The sequence below is a fragment of the Oryctolagus cuniculus genome, chromosome 13 (genome assembly GCF_964237555.1).
Source record: "Oryctolagus cuniculus chromosome 13, mOryCun1.1, whole genome shotgun sequence".
Classification (NCBI taxonomy): domain Eukaryota; kingdom Metazoa; phylum Chordata; class Mammalia; order Lagomorpha; family Leporidae; genus Oryctolagus; species Oryctolagus cuniculus.
This window is the reverse complement of record NC_091444.1, coordinates 51,746,996-51,760,053: the sequence shown is the minus strand read 5'-3', so window position 1 is coordinate 51,760,053 and position 13,058 is coordinate 51,746,996. Positions and strand designations below refer to the sequence as shown.

Genomic DNA, 13,058 nt, shown 5'->3' with positions numbered 1-13,058 from the left:
TTCTTTTACTACATCTCTCAGAGAGGTAGTCTGCATAGCTAGCCCTATTTTCCTCATGTGTGTGCAGCAGTGACACCACGTGCTAGCCTCTGAGACAAATGGAACCATGGTTGCATATCCCCCCCGCCCCCAACTCCCAGTCTACATGCTCCTTTGCAATGTGACTTTGCTGCTTTTCCCTTCAAGAGGCGGCATGTTTACATCTAGGCTTGGCTGTGTGGTTTGCTTTGACCAATGGGACCTGAGAAAACACGCTGTGATGAGGCTTGGAATGTGTTTGTGCTTGACAGCACTTCCCCTCCTTGCCGCTGGGATTCTCTCTGTCCCCATGTGAAGGTCAGGATGCCCTAGGAAGGTGAGAGATGTGTTGCTCATGAGATCTCCACCCATACCAATAGACAGCCGGCACCAACTTCCAGACACTGGTGTAGATGATTTTACAGAACAGCCAGGCAATCCAACAGCTGACTGCAGGGTTGCTCAGTGAACTCCATAGATTTGGGAATAATAATAAAACCGTTAAGTTCCTACAGTTTGGGGTGCGTAGTTAAACAGTGAAAACCAATTGAGATGGTTTCAAAAGGCTTAGTTGATTTCATGGGAAACATTGTTTGCTGTTACTTTCTTCACTGATTCAGACTGCTTGGATAGGGAGTTGTCCCTACCAAAAAAGTCAAATAAATCTATAAAAATTCAGGGTCATAACAGAAGACAAAATTCCATCTTGACATGATGACATGATAGTGTCAGGAACTGCAGAAATGGAGAGGCTAGTGTCTTTATTAAAACTCGTCGGAATTGGGGTGACGTTAGCAAGGAGGAGTAAATGTGTCAGAGATATAAAGTGTGATTTCTCAGTCCTTTGTTCACAGGTTTAAAGTCTTTGCCAGTTATGCAAACAGCATCTAAAAGTAGAAGGATTAAAGGCATGGGATACGAAGACCACAGCAAAACAAACGGACGTGGTTAATAACAGATATGTGGGCTCTCGAGGATATTAACATAAATAAAAATTCATCATGAGAAATAATTACATTCCCCATTATGGCCCACCCTCTAATTCTCTTGGGCACTGAAAAATAATGGGAAGGTTAACACATTTCTCACATTTCTAAGCATGTTATTATTTCTTGCTTACATAAAAATTACATAAAAGCAATCATTTTGGAATCTGGAAGTAGATGACATATACTAGACTCAGATAAAAGCTTAACCAAAATAGAAAAGCAATCTGGCATTGCTGACAAAATTGTCACAAAAATATTACATTTTATGAAGGGAATTTCTCAGAATTCAATAACAACATGTTTAGCAGCTAAATGGAGTCATTTGCATATTGTGGAGAAGTTAAAATACAATAATCTCATTTTTGCTGCCTAATAGGATTTCCTAGGGCTGGATTGCAGGGGAGCAGAGTCTGATTCTTCTTTCTGATCATCGTTCCGTGCCCTCTGGGCTTCTTTTTCTCCACCAGTCCTTTTTCTGCTCCACTTTTATTCTCATTTTTCTTCTCCAACCCATATTCTCTTTGTCTATCTTTTCCATCAGTTTCTATGATTCCAACTGATTACCATTAACCCATTTCTGAGCATAAGAAGAGAAAATGGACCAGCATTTCTCATCTTTTGAGTAGTGGACCTTGCTTTCCCTCCAAGTCTGATGTTATTATTGTGACAGTAGTTATTTTCCTAGCTCCCCCACCCCTCTTTCCAGGCCAGGTCAAGAGAACTGGTGGGCTAGGCCATTCCCTAGGAGTTGAAGTTGACATCTCACCAAAATCTAGAAAAAGAGCAGATAAAGAGTATAGATGATTACTAAAGTGTGTGTGCTCACTTGTGGTTTTGGTTGTTATTTCCTCTTATTTTGCATAAATTCTTTGGATAATTGTCTTAAAGCATCAGGACAAGAATGCCATGTGTGTTAAGAGAGATATTATCTTGTCTTGGTTCAACCACTTATTACTTTGAGACCATAAAAACTTACTTCATTTTTCTCTTCTTCAGTTTCCTTATCTATGAAATAGAAATACAAATAAAACCTAACTCCCAGTGCTGCAGGGAAGATGAAATAAAATGATGAACTTAAACCGTTTAACACATTACCTCACACAGAGTGGGCCAGAGAAGTGTGACTCTCAGTCCACGAACCCAGGTGTTGGAGACATATCACGTTTCTTTATTTGTGAGTCAGTTCATCTGCTGTCACTAGCTTGTAATTCTAGCCCATCGATTTTAGACATAAAGTCCTTCAGGGTCTCTTTAAAGTTCTATGATTGCTGGATGAACCAACGCGTTGATTGTCATCCCCAGTCTTGACTATGTATGTGCTCACCTGGGTTCCTGCTGGGATGTCCATTATTCTTCCCATCATGGGCTCTGCAGATCAGGTACCTCTTTGGATGTAGAATTTTGGGAGAGGCTGGGAATCACTGTTCAAATGCATGATTACATTTTTGACACTTCTTTCTTCAAGCTTATCTCTTGAAGGGCTGCGGGGAAGCAGAAAGTGGGCATCTCATTGCTCTCTCACCTACACATCTCACTCCTCTTCCTGGATCTTGGGAAATCCCTCTCTCTCTCTCTCTCTCTCTCTCTCTATCTCTATCTCTATCTCTCTTTCATGAAAATCAAGTGCCACTTTGCCCCTGCTTATTCCAAATCCTGGTTTTCTACTACTGTCTCTGATAAACTGTTTTCTCCTCTGGGCTTAGCCTATTGGAAACAAACACAAAATATTTAGGGCCTTCCAGCCTACCACAGACCTTCCCTGAAGCAATTAAACCCCTCTAAATGGCTAGGGGGGAGCAATAATACAGTAGAAATATTGCAATGAGGAAAAAAATTACAAAGGAAGTTCTCATCGGTTAATTTCAAATGTTATCCAATTAATTTCAAATGTTATTCAGCACCAAGAGTGCTAACTAAATATTAGTTTTTTATTTCACCTTGCTGAAACTGCCCTTGTCTTGACATTTTCTTAGCCCATTATTTCAGCATTGCGTTCCATGCCTTTTGTATTGCAGCACTATCTCTGCAACCTGGCCATTTCCTAGTTTCCTTCTATGGTTGAGTGCTTTGTCGGCCCTCTTCTGTCTACGTTGTGCTGTTCCTTAGAATCCCAGACTCTGCCCTGTGCTCCCTTCTTCCCTATACTCATATCCTTGGGAAATTGTACCAATTCCTTTTGCTTCTGTTATCACCTATATGTTGATGACTCCCATATCTATTCTTTAACTCTCAGTTAGCTTGCAAAAGCTTACCAGAAATATTTATTGCTCCTTCCAATGAGATGTGGGATTGACTTCCCCAAGCTTTGAATCTGATTCCTCTTGCAACTTGCTTTGAAGGTCAGAATGCAGAAGTGCAAGTTATGTGATTGGACCTCAAGAAGCTTGATATACATATGCTTTTGTTCTTGGGATCTCTCCACCTGTTTTCCTGCAAACAAGTTGGACTATTCTGATGATGAAATATACTCCATCACTCTGACCACAAGCCCTGTAGATCCATCAGTTGTCAGACGGGTCCATCAGCTTGTTTGGCCCAACTCACCCAGCCTGGCAGAGATCAACAGAACCACCCAGCTGATTTAAACTTATGTGCAATAATAGTTTTTATAGTAAGCCACTAAGTTCTGAGTTTTGTTTCTCAACAGGTGTTGGATGACACTAGCTCAAACATCTCTTCTGAGCTTCCTGTCATGTAAGTCTAGTGGCCTCTGATATTTCTCCAGTTGGATATCCTAAATTCAAATGTGCTAAACTAACCTTTTTTTTCTAAACTAATCTAAACTAATCTGCTCACACCAACTCCTCAACAGAGCTGCTGCTTCTCTTGTCTTCATCTTAGCAAACTGTTAACTGCTTAGAAAGCTGGAGAGCATCCTGACCTCCCACTTCCTTGCCCCGTATCCAGTCTATCCCCAAGAGTAATCAATTTAAACTTTTAAATAGCCCTCCTACCCTTCATTCCCTCTGTCTCCATAAAGTTTCTCCTGGCTTTGACTACCAGCACCACTAGCCTAAGCATGCCAAGTCATTTATTTACCTGCACTCTTGCCTTATCTTCTTCTTTTTTCATGATTTATTTATTTATTTGAAAGGCAGAGTTACAGAGAGGCAGAGGCAGAGAGAGAGAAGTCTTCCATCCACTGTTTCACTCTCCAAATGGCCTCAATGGCTGGAGCTGGGCCAATCTGAAACCAGGAAGCCAAGAGCTTCTTCCGGGTCTCCAACGAGGATGCAGGGACCCAAGGACCTGAGTCATCTCTACTGTTTCCCCAGGCCATTGCAGAGAGCTGGATAAGAAGTGGACTCAAACTGGTGCCCATATGGGATACTAGCACACCAGGAGGCAGCTTCACTCGCTACATCACAGTGCCAGTCCCCACCTTATCTTCTATTTGTCATATTATCTTCTATGTTTTATATTTAACAAAAACAAATTTTCACCATATAATTTTAACCATGTGAATTACATGATGAAATTCCTGTAATGGCTCAAAATCCTTCATAGAGCCAAGAAGTTTCCACAAACTTTGATTTTATTCAGGACATAATTGGAGGCCATTACAGATTCTTGAACAGGAACATGACAGTACAAGAGCTCTACTTTAGGAGAAGTAACCTGGGAGTTCTATTTAGCATGGCTTACTGGAGAATGTACGCGGGAATTAGCAAGTGCTCATGCAGATGCAGTGTGAAGGGATGGACCGGGACAATGGGAGCCGTAAGGATTCACTGAGCAGAGTGTCAGGAGGCTGGGAAGGGCTGTGCGAGTGGAACTTCAAAAGAAAATTGTTCAGACTCTTTTCTGACCAGGTGGCAAGGGAGAGAAAAGAAGTGAAATATGCCTGTGATCTCTGAGTGAAATCATTGTTGAAATAACAAAGCACAAAAAGTAAGGAGGTTTGTGGAGAAAGAAATGGTAACAAGGGAACAATGAGATATAGCGCTGGAAAAGGGCTTTGAGGTCCTTGTCTTGGGTTTCTGGCCTCCGCCCTCACTTCAGGCCCTGCACGGCCTCACTGTGGCTACTTGCTCAAGTGCATGCCTCAGGGGGTCACTCCTGCTTCTGTGTATATGCCATTTCTTCTATGCAGTTTCCTGATCTGTGTATCTGCCAAAATCAGACTTCTCAGATCTTTCCATGTGTTACCTCTTTTGACTACTTGTTCATGTAATTGAGGTTGATTGAGTGATTAACACATGGCAGCATGAGCGCTGTTGTGATGAACTGAGCTCTGCCAAAGATCCCTGCATCTCTCTCTGAACTTCACTTTTCAGGACTGCCCTGTATTATAATCATCTCTACAGCTGATAATACCAATAAGAGTGGATTAAAATTACAAGTTTGGCAAACTTTCCCAATACATTAGATCATTGTATTGCTTACAGCATACAGTAGGTATGCAATAAATAGTGGATGGACTAATAAATAACAATGCTATAGATATTCAAACAGGCTTGCAATGATAAAGTTGTATTAAAACAATTGCTTTACTAAAAACACTACTTTTGATGTTAATACGTAGGGATGAAAGAACCGGGAGTCTGCATTTATTCAGCAAGTGAAGAGAACTGGTTTGAATTTCACTAGAGGAAAGAAATGGGTTTGGATGACTCTTACTCAGCCTACACCTTGCCCAGATTTTCCTTGGGAAAATTCACTGATGCTCTTTTTTGGAAAGGATATGTTTTGGTGGAAGGTTTAACCCTCCTTTCCCTAATAGTTCCATATTACATGGCTTGAGGGGTGCACCTTGAAGCCTCTCACCTACTTATTTACCCTACCTACCCACTGGCTGATGTTTGAAATTTTATTGTCACAAAGTAATTCATCCTCCTAGTTTAAGGCTCTGGTCTATGTTAAATGACAGGTTGTTTTTTTTTTTAAGATTTTATTTTATTTATTTGAAAGTAAGAGTTACACAGAGAGAGAAGGGGAGAGAGAGAGAGGCTTTCCATCATCTGGTTCACTCCCCAATTGGCCTCAACAGCTGGAGCTGCGCCAATCCGAAGCCAGGAGCCAGGAACCTCTTCTGGGTCTTCTCTCATGGGTACAGGGGCCCATGGACTTGGGGCCATCTTTGCTGCTTTCTTAGGCTATAGCAGAGAGCTGGAAGTAGAGCAGCCTGGACTCGAACAGGCACCCATATGGGATGCTGGCACTGCAGACAATGGCTTTATCTGCTACGCAACAGTGTGGGCCCCAGTTTTCAAGGGAGAAGCCACAAGATGAAGTTGAGGCCTTGAGAATACACTTTGAAAAAAAAGTCTAAGGAAAAAAACATCCAAGTTTATAGTCAAGAACAGCGTGCTACCTTTGGGAGTTTAAGTGAATCTTTTCTTAGGTGCTTGACTATTTGGAGGAGAGATAGGGGATGTGTAAGGATGATAAAATGTCTTGAGAATAGAAAAAGAATTGTTGAAAATTATCACTCAACTTTTCTATTTTTCCTCCCTTGTCTATGCTCTTCTTTCATTCATCCTTCAAATTTTTCTTATGAAGATCATATAGTCAGGTTTTGTGGTTATTGTTTTCAGAGTTATTGTCATCTAAACAATTATTCAGAGAAATGCATGTGTCTAGACCTTAATTCTTATTATTTTTTGTAATAAAGACTTGTTTTAAAATCAGCAAAGCATTTTTCTTGTGGTAAGTTCTCCAGTGAAGTGATTTTATCATAAAGAGTATTGTAATCGTATTTCCTTCTAGCAATCTGTTTTTGTAAACTCATTGTGATATGTGTTCCCTAATAAATACAATACACAAATCCTACAAAATTAAGTTGTTGATAAATGTCTAAATAATTCCAAGGGCATTAACCTATTACTGAAGAAAGTAATTATTCTCTAAGTATAAGTAGAATGCAAGGAGAAATTTGTTTTTCTTATCTCCTCTGTACCTTTTATGTTAGAGCAATTACTGACACATTAAAGTTGCTCAATAAATTTTAAGTGAACGAATGAATTAGTGGTATAGATTTACAGTACCGTTTCATGAGATGCAGCCTGCAGTGTGGGCACTGATGCAGAAGGCAGAACTCTGGTTTTAAGTCCAATTTCTGCTACTTACTCAGTTCTAGAACCCAACAGGAAGTCCTTCAGCTCTCTGGATTTCAGTTTCTTCAGTTGATGAACAGCTCTGTGTTAGATGATAAACTCCATGAAGTTAGAAATGGAACTTGATTTGTTCCCTACCTATCACTGCTTGGTATAATGCTTAGGATATAGAAGGTGATAAATAGATATAGAAGTTATCCGAGGCCGGCACCGCGGCTCACTAGGCTAATTCTCCACCTTGCGGCGCGGGCACACCGGGTTCTAGTCCCGGTCGGGGCGCCGGATTCTGTCCTGGTTGCCCCTCTTCCAGGCCAGCTCTCTGCTGTGGCCAGGGAGTGCAGTGGAGGATGGCCCGAGTACTTGGGCCCTGCACCCCATGGGAGACCAGGATAAGTACCTGGCTCCTGCCATCGGATCAGCACGGTGCGCCAGCCATGGCGGCCATTGGAGGGTGAACCAATGGCAAAAGGAAGACCTTTCTCTCTGTCTTTCTCTCTCTCACTGTCCACTCTGCCTGTCAAAAAATAAAATTAAAAAAAAAAGAAATTCTTATAAAAAAAAAGAAGTTATCCGAGAGCAGAATTGATTTGTGTCTGTCATGCTAGTCATATTCTGTGAGAAAACTTAAATGTATGTATGCGTTTTTTTAAAACTCTATGATGAATTCAGATGATAGAGAATTTTGCATCAAACAACCCTCCTGGTAGTTGGCATGTTGGAAACAATATTTAAGAAGCGGTTTTTAGGAGCAGGCAGTTAGCACAGCACTTAAGATGCCGCAGGGGATGTCCACATCCTATATTGATTGGAATGCCTGAACTTGAAATTGGCTCCACTTCCAATTCCAGCTTCCTGTGAAGGCAAACCCTGGGAGGCAGTGATGATGGCTGACAAAGTGTTTGAGTTCAGGGCTCCTGGCTTCAGCCTGGCCCTTCCCTGGTTGATGCCTCCCTGGCATTTGGGGAGCTAACTAGCACATGGAAGATCTGTCTTTGTCTCTGTCTTTCTCACTCTCTGCCTTTCAAAGAAACACAAATAAATAAATAAATCATTTTTAAAAAGAAACAGCTATTTGAAGGCACTGGAGAACACTTAAAAACAGAGCTATATGGATGTTATCTTTGAAAAAAGGGTACTGCGTGAGGGTAAAATTTGTGTTTTTCAGCTTTTCCTCCTTGGTCCCTCCCCAGTGCACACCCTTTGGAAAGCCAGAAGTCACATGGTCACAGAAAGTCACATGGTCTTATATATGCACGAAGAGTGAAAGGACAGAGTTCCAGGCTACCAGAGAATCTGGGAAGCAGGGAGAGAGATACTAGAAAGGAGGCCACAGAAGGGAGAGCCCCCAGACATGTATGTGAAAGTGACTTAAATCCTTGGCTAACTTCTGAACTGTGTGTATTTGTATGTGGTGCATACAAATGTCCCAGGGGAAAGTGGCTTGTGTGAGGCTGAATAAGCGGAGCACTCTTACCTGCTCCCAGCACAGGGGCGCTAGGATGTGAAGCTGGAGTCAGCTCTCAAACGTTACTGCCTGCAAGAGCAAAACTCAACATCCTACCCAAGAAGATAACAGAATCCAGAGTTTGTTCAATCTCTCATCACTTCAGGTATGCAATTAAAAAAAAAAACCTGCTAGATATGTGAGGTAGGAAGACATGACTTAGAAGTGTGATCAAGAGAAAAAAATGGTTCATGGAAAGCAATAATTTGACAGCCCAGATATTGGACTTCAGCCAAGGAAGCACATAGAAATATAATCAAGAATTTAAATAAAAATATGGTCAAAATGAATTAATGTATGGGAATTTCTGCAAGCCAGAAATCTAAGTATTCTTGCTTTCATGCCATGCTTTGGCATCTTATAAAATAAGTAAATTTCTTAAAATATAACTTTACAAATAAAAACAAATTAAAATTTGAGATCTAAATATTCTGTTTTCTATTGAAGCCTGGCATTTGTAATCAAAAATATTTCTACACAGTGATGTGTAGACTCACGTGCTGTTACTAGTGAATTCTATTAAACATTTAAGGAAGAAATTGCTCGGCCTTAGAAAAAAAGTCTTTTAGGGACTAGGATTGTGGCATAATGGGTTAAGCCATGCCATGCCAGCATCCCGTAAGGGCACTGATTTGAGTGCCAGCTGCTCCATTTCTGATCCTGCTCCCTGTAGGGTGCACCTGGGAAAGCAGTGGAGGATGCACCACTGCACAAAGAAGGTAGCCCTTGGAGGACTGTTTCTTCACTACCACACCTTGGCTCATGTAAGTGGCATTGGACCCATCTATTGCAATACCTACTTCCAGGCTCTACATTTTCACGCCTGGGACACAAAGGGCAAAGGAATGGCTTCTGGCAACTCTTTAGCATCTCAGTTTTAGTTTGACACACAAATAATTCTTGTATTCATTCATCAGTATTTTTTGAACTTATGTGTTCATCGGTGTGTTGGTGTTGGAACAAAATTGTAACCAAAACATATGCAATCTCTGCCCTCATGAAGCTCACGGTTGGTGGAGGGGATGAGAAAGATCATTGCTGGGATAAATCTCCAGTTGAGGCAAGTGCGTCCCAAGACGGGCGCAGTGATGTTCTCAGAGGTGGCTAGGCAGAGAGGCTCAGAAGGCTTCCCTGAGAAAGCCTTGGGATCCACAGAAAAAGTGGGAGCTAACTGGGGAGGGGGGGGTAGACCAGGTGCGAGGTGGGAGGCAGGTGGGTGGAGGTGAAGGTGAGAGCCGGCCAGCGTGGTAGGAGAGCTGTGAGAAAGGAGCAGCTGAGGGATGAGGGTCATGATCATTCCGGGCTGTGTGGGCCCAGAGAGACCCAGGCTCTTTCTCCCGGGTGCATCGAGAAGGTACTGAGGATTTTTTTTTTTAAGATTTATTTATTTATTTATTTATTTGAAAGTCAGAGTTACAAAGAGAGAGGAGAGGCAGAGAGAGGCAGAGAGAGAGAGAGAGAGAGGAGAGGTCTTCCTTCTGCTGGTTCACTCCCCAGATGGCCTCAACAGCCAGCCCAAGCTGCGCTGATCTGAAGCCAGGAGCCAGGAGCTTCTTCCGGATCTCCCAGGCGGGTGCAGGGGCCCAAGGACTTGGGCCATCTTCTACTGCTTTCCCAGGCCACAGCAGAGAGCGGGATTGGAAGTGGAGCAGCCAGGTCTTGAACCAGCGCCCCTATGGAATGCCAGTGCTTCAGGCCAGGACGTTAACCCACTGTGCCATAGCGCCCACCCCGGTACTGAGGATGTTAAAACAGTCCAGCGCCTGGTGGGAGTGGTTTCTGTTTTGAAAAAATCACCTGGCTGCAGTATAGAAAAGCAACCTGAGGCAGTTTGTTGAGCCAGCTGATTGAGCAGCCTACGCAATGGGACACGTGTTGCTTTCCTTATCTATTGCTGCATTGACAAATTGCCTCCAAGGTAATGGCTTAAAACAACACCTGTTTACTATCTCACAGTTTCCATAGATTAGAAGTCAGAGCCTAGTACAGCTGAGTTCTCTACTCAAGGTCTGTCTGAGCTGAAATCAGTGTGCTGGCCAAGCTGGCACTCAGATCCTCTTCCAAGCTCACTCATGTTGGCAGAGTTCAGTTGCTCGTGGCTGTGGAGCTGAGTTCCTAGCTTTCTTGCCGAGTATTGGCCAGGGTCTGCTGTCATCTTCTTGAGGCTGCCCTCAGGTCCTTGCCATGCCACCCCCTTAAAATATGCCAGCTTGCTTTTTCAAAGCTAGCTAGAGAAATCTCTCCCTACGGTCTGTGAAGGAATCTTATATATTATGTGATATAGTCTTAGATGCTGTCCAAGGAGGAAGGTATACATGGTGTGAGCAGCTGGGGCAGTACATTTGGGAACCAACCTAGAGTTCTGTCTATCATAGATACAACACGGTGTGCATTTAGCTATGCTAGAAACTGTAGACACTGCTTTCAATGTCTAGGGCTCAGATCAGCCTTGAAGGTGAGACCATTGATAATAACGCCCTTGACGCTGTTCTACTCACTAAGCCTTTGGAATCCTGTACAGTTCCTTTTCCAGCCAAGCAAGTGCTCCTCTTTCTTAGTGGTGCAGCTCCTTGTTGAGATATGAACAAGCAGCCCATCCAGCCGGTTTTGTTGGGGTAAAGAATTATTGATCACAATACTGTGCTTTAAGAAATTGGCTGCTAAAAATGGCTATTTATCACTTAGACAAAATTCAACATTAAGTTTACAAAAAAGCCATTCTAACAACTTAATGAGATTAAAAATGTTTGTTTTTCAATTTGCATTCGTGAATACAGTTCTTCAAAATGCAGTGCTGATGGGGTGGATGTTGTAGCACTGTGGGTTAAGTCACAACTTGTGATAGTCCCTTCCCATGTTGGAGTGTTGGTTCCAGTCCTGTCTACTCTGCACTTCCGATCCAGTTTCCTGCTAGTGTGCCTGAGTGGGAGCAAATGATGGCACAAATAGTTCAATTCCTGTCACCCTCATGGAAGACCTGGGTGGAGTTTCTGGCTCCTGGCTTTAGCCTGGCTCAGCCCTGGCTGTTGTGGGCATTTGGGGAGCAAACCAATAGGTGGAAGATCTCTCTGTCTCTGTCACTCTTTCAAATAAACAAACAAATCCTTTTTAAAGGTGCACAACTGGGCCGGCGCCGCGGCTCACTAGGCTAATCCTCCGCCTTGCGGCGCCGGCACACCGGGTTCTAGTCCCGGTCGGGGCGCCGGATTCTGTCCCGGTTGCCCCTCCTCCAGGCCAGCTCTCTGCTGTGGCCAGGGAGTGCAGTGGAGGATGGCCCAGGTGTTTGGGCCCTGCACCCCATGGGAGACCAGGAAAAGCACCTGGCTCCTGGCTCCTGCCATCGGATCAGCGCGGTGCGCCGGCCGCAGCACTCTGGCCGCGGCGGCCATTGGAGGGTGAACCAACGGCAAAGGAAGACCTTTCTCTCTGTCTCTCTCTCTCTCACTGTCCACTCTGCCTGTCAAAAAAAAAAAAAAAAAAAAAAAAAAAAAAAAAAAGGTGCACAACTGTGCCAAAAATTGGAGTCCTTGAAAAAAATAGAATAAATGGTTTCTGGTTTTATTACATAATTTCAATTCGGATTTCCTTCTGCTAATCCAGGGATGTTCGGGCTTATTAAACTCCAGTCACTGTGCATTTCCTCCAACAGAGATTTCCCTGCTGCGGTTTTCCTGGAATTTTATTTGACTGAGAAACTTTCAAGGCTGCTGTTCCTTTGACATTTATGGATAGCAGGGTAATTAAAAGGAAATTGACTGGCTTACCTGCCACCTCTTCTTTTCTCTGACTTGCTTGCTTGTCTTTTTGATTCCATTTATTATTGATAGAGTGCTGATTTTCATAGCTTCTGTGCATTGGGCAAAACCAAATAAACAGCTCTTGTTTCTGAAAGGGAGGAAGCCGAAGCTTGCTTCAGCGGCGGCCACTCACTCCTCAGCCTGCAGGACCCCAGGTGCCCTTTGTTCTGTAAGGCACCGAATCCTGGAGGACAGGCGGAGAAGAGGGAGGCGGAGGAATCGGAGGAGCGAAAGAGGGGGACACAGAAGAGGAAAGAGCTGCCAATGAAGCTGGCGCCTGGGGTGGGGGTCGGGAGGGGGTCTCATCCAGTCACTCAAGCTGAGCACACCCCACCACAAGTGCAGTGTGATTTTCAAGGTTACAACTCTTGCTAGTTAACTCAGGGGATTAAATCAGACCTCCTGGGAACCCTCTATTTGCAAGCTCTTTTGTTTAGCACAAGGAAAGGGATTTGGCAGCTTGCCTTTCCTTGACATAAGAGAACTAGAAATATGTTTCTTTTTTCCTCTAAGTGGGGAAGGAACAAAAGGGAACAAAGTCATTAACTGTAAACCACCTAGAAGTGCCAAAACCATATATGCCTACACATTTTCAATAATGCCTGCTGCCCCACCGTGCATCGCTGTCTTCCTTACAAAGCATGTGGTATGAGACAGCTTGAAAGAAAACACGCAGGGGTGCCACGCTGGCCTG

General features: G+C 43.3%; 1 long non-coding RNA gene across 1 annotated transcript; it reads right to left on the bottom strand.

Moving 5' to 3' along the window:
- Positions 1 to 764: 764 nt before the first annotated feature.
- LOC108178160 (uncharacterized) lies at positions 765 to 12,728 on the bottom strand. Its single transcript, XR_001794843.3, has 5 exons — positions 12,332 to 12,728; positions 7,077 to 7,145; positions 3,260 to 3,437; positions 2,332 to 2,488; positions 765 to 1,779 (listed from the first exon to the last, which is right to left on the bottom strand). It is a non-coding gene; the product is annotated as an uncharacterized lncRNA (long non-coding RNA).
- Between the last annotated feature and the right edge of the window lie 330 nt (positions 12,729 to 13,058).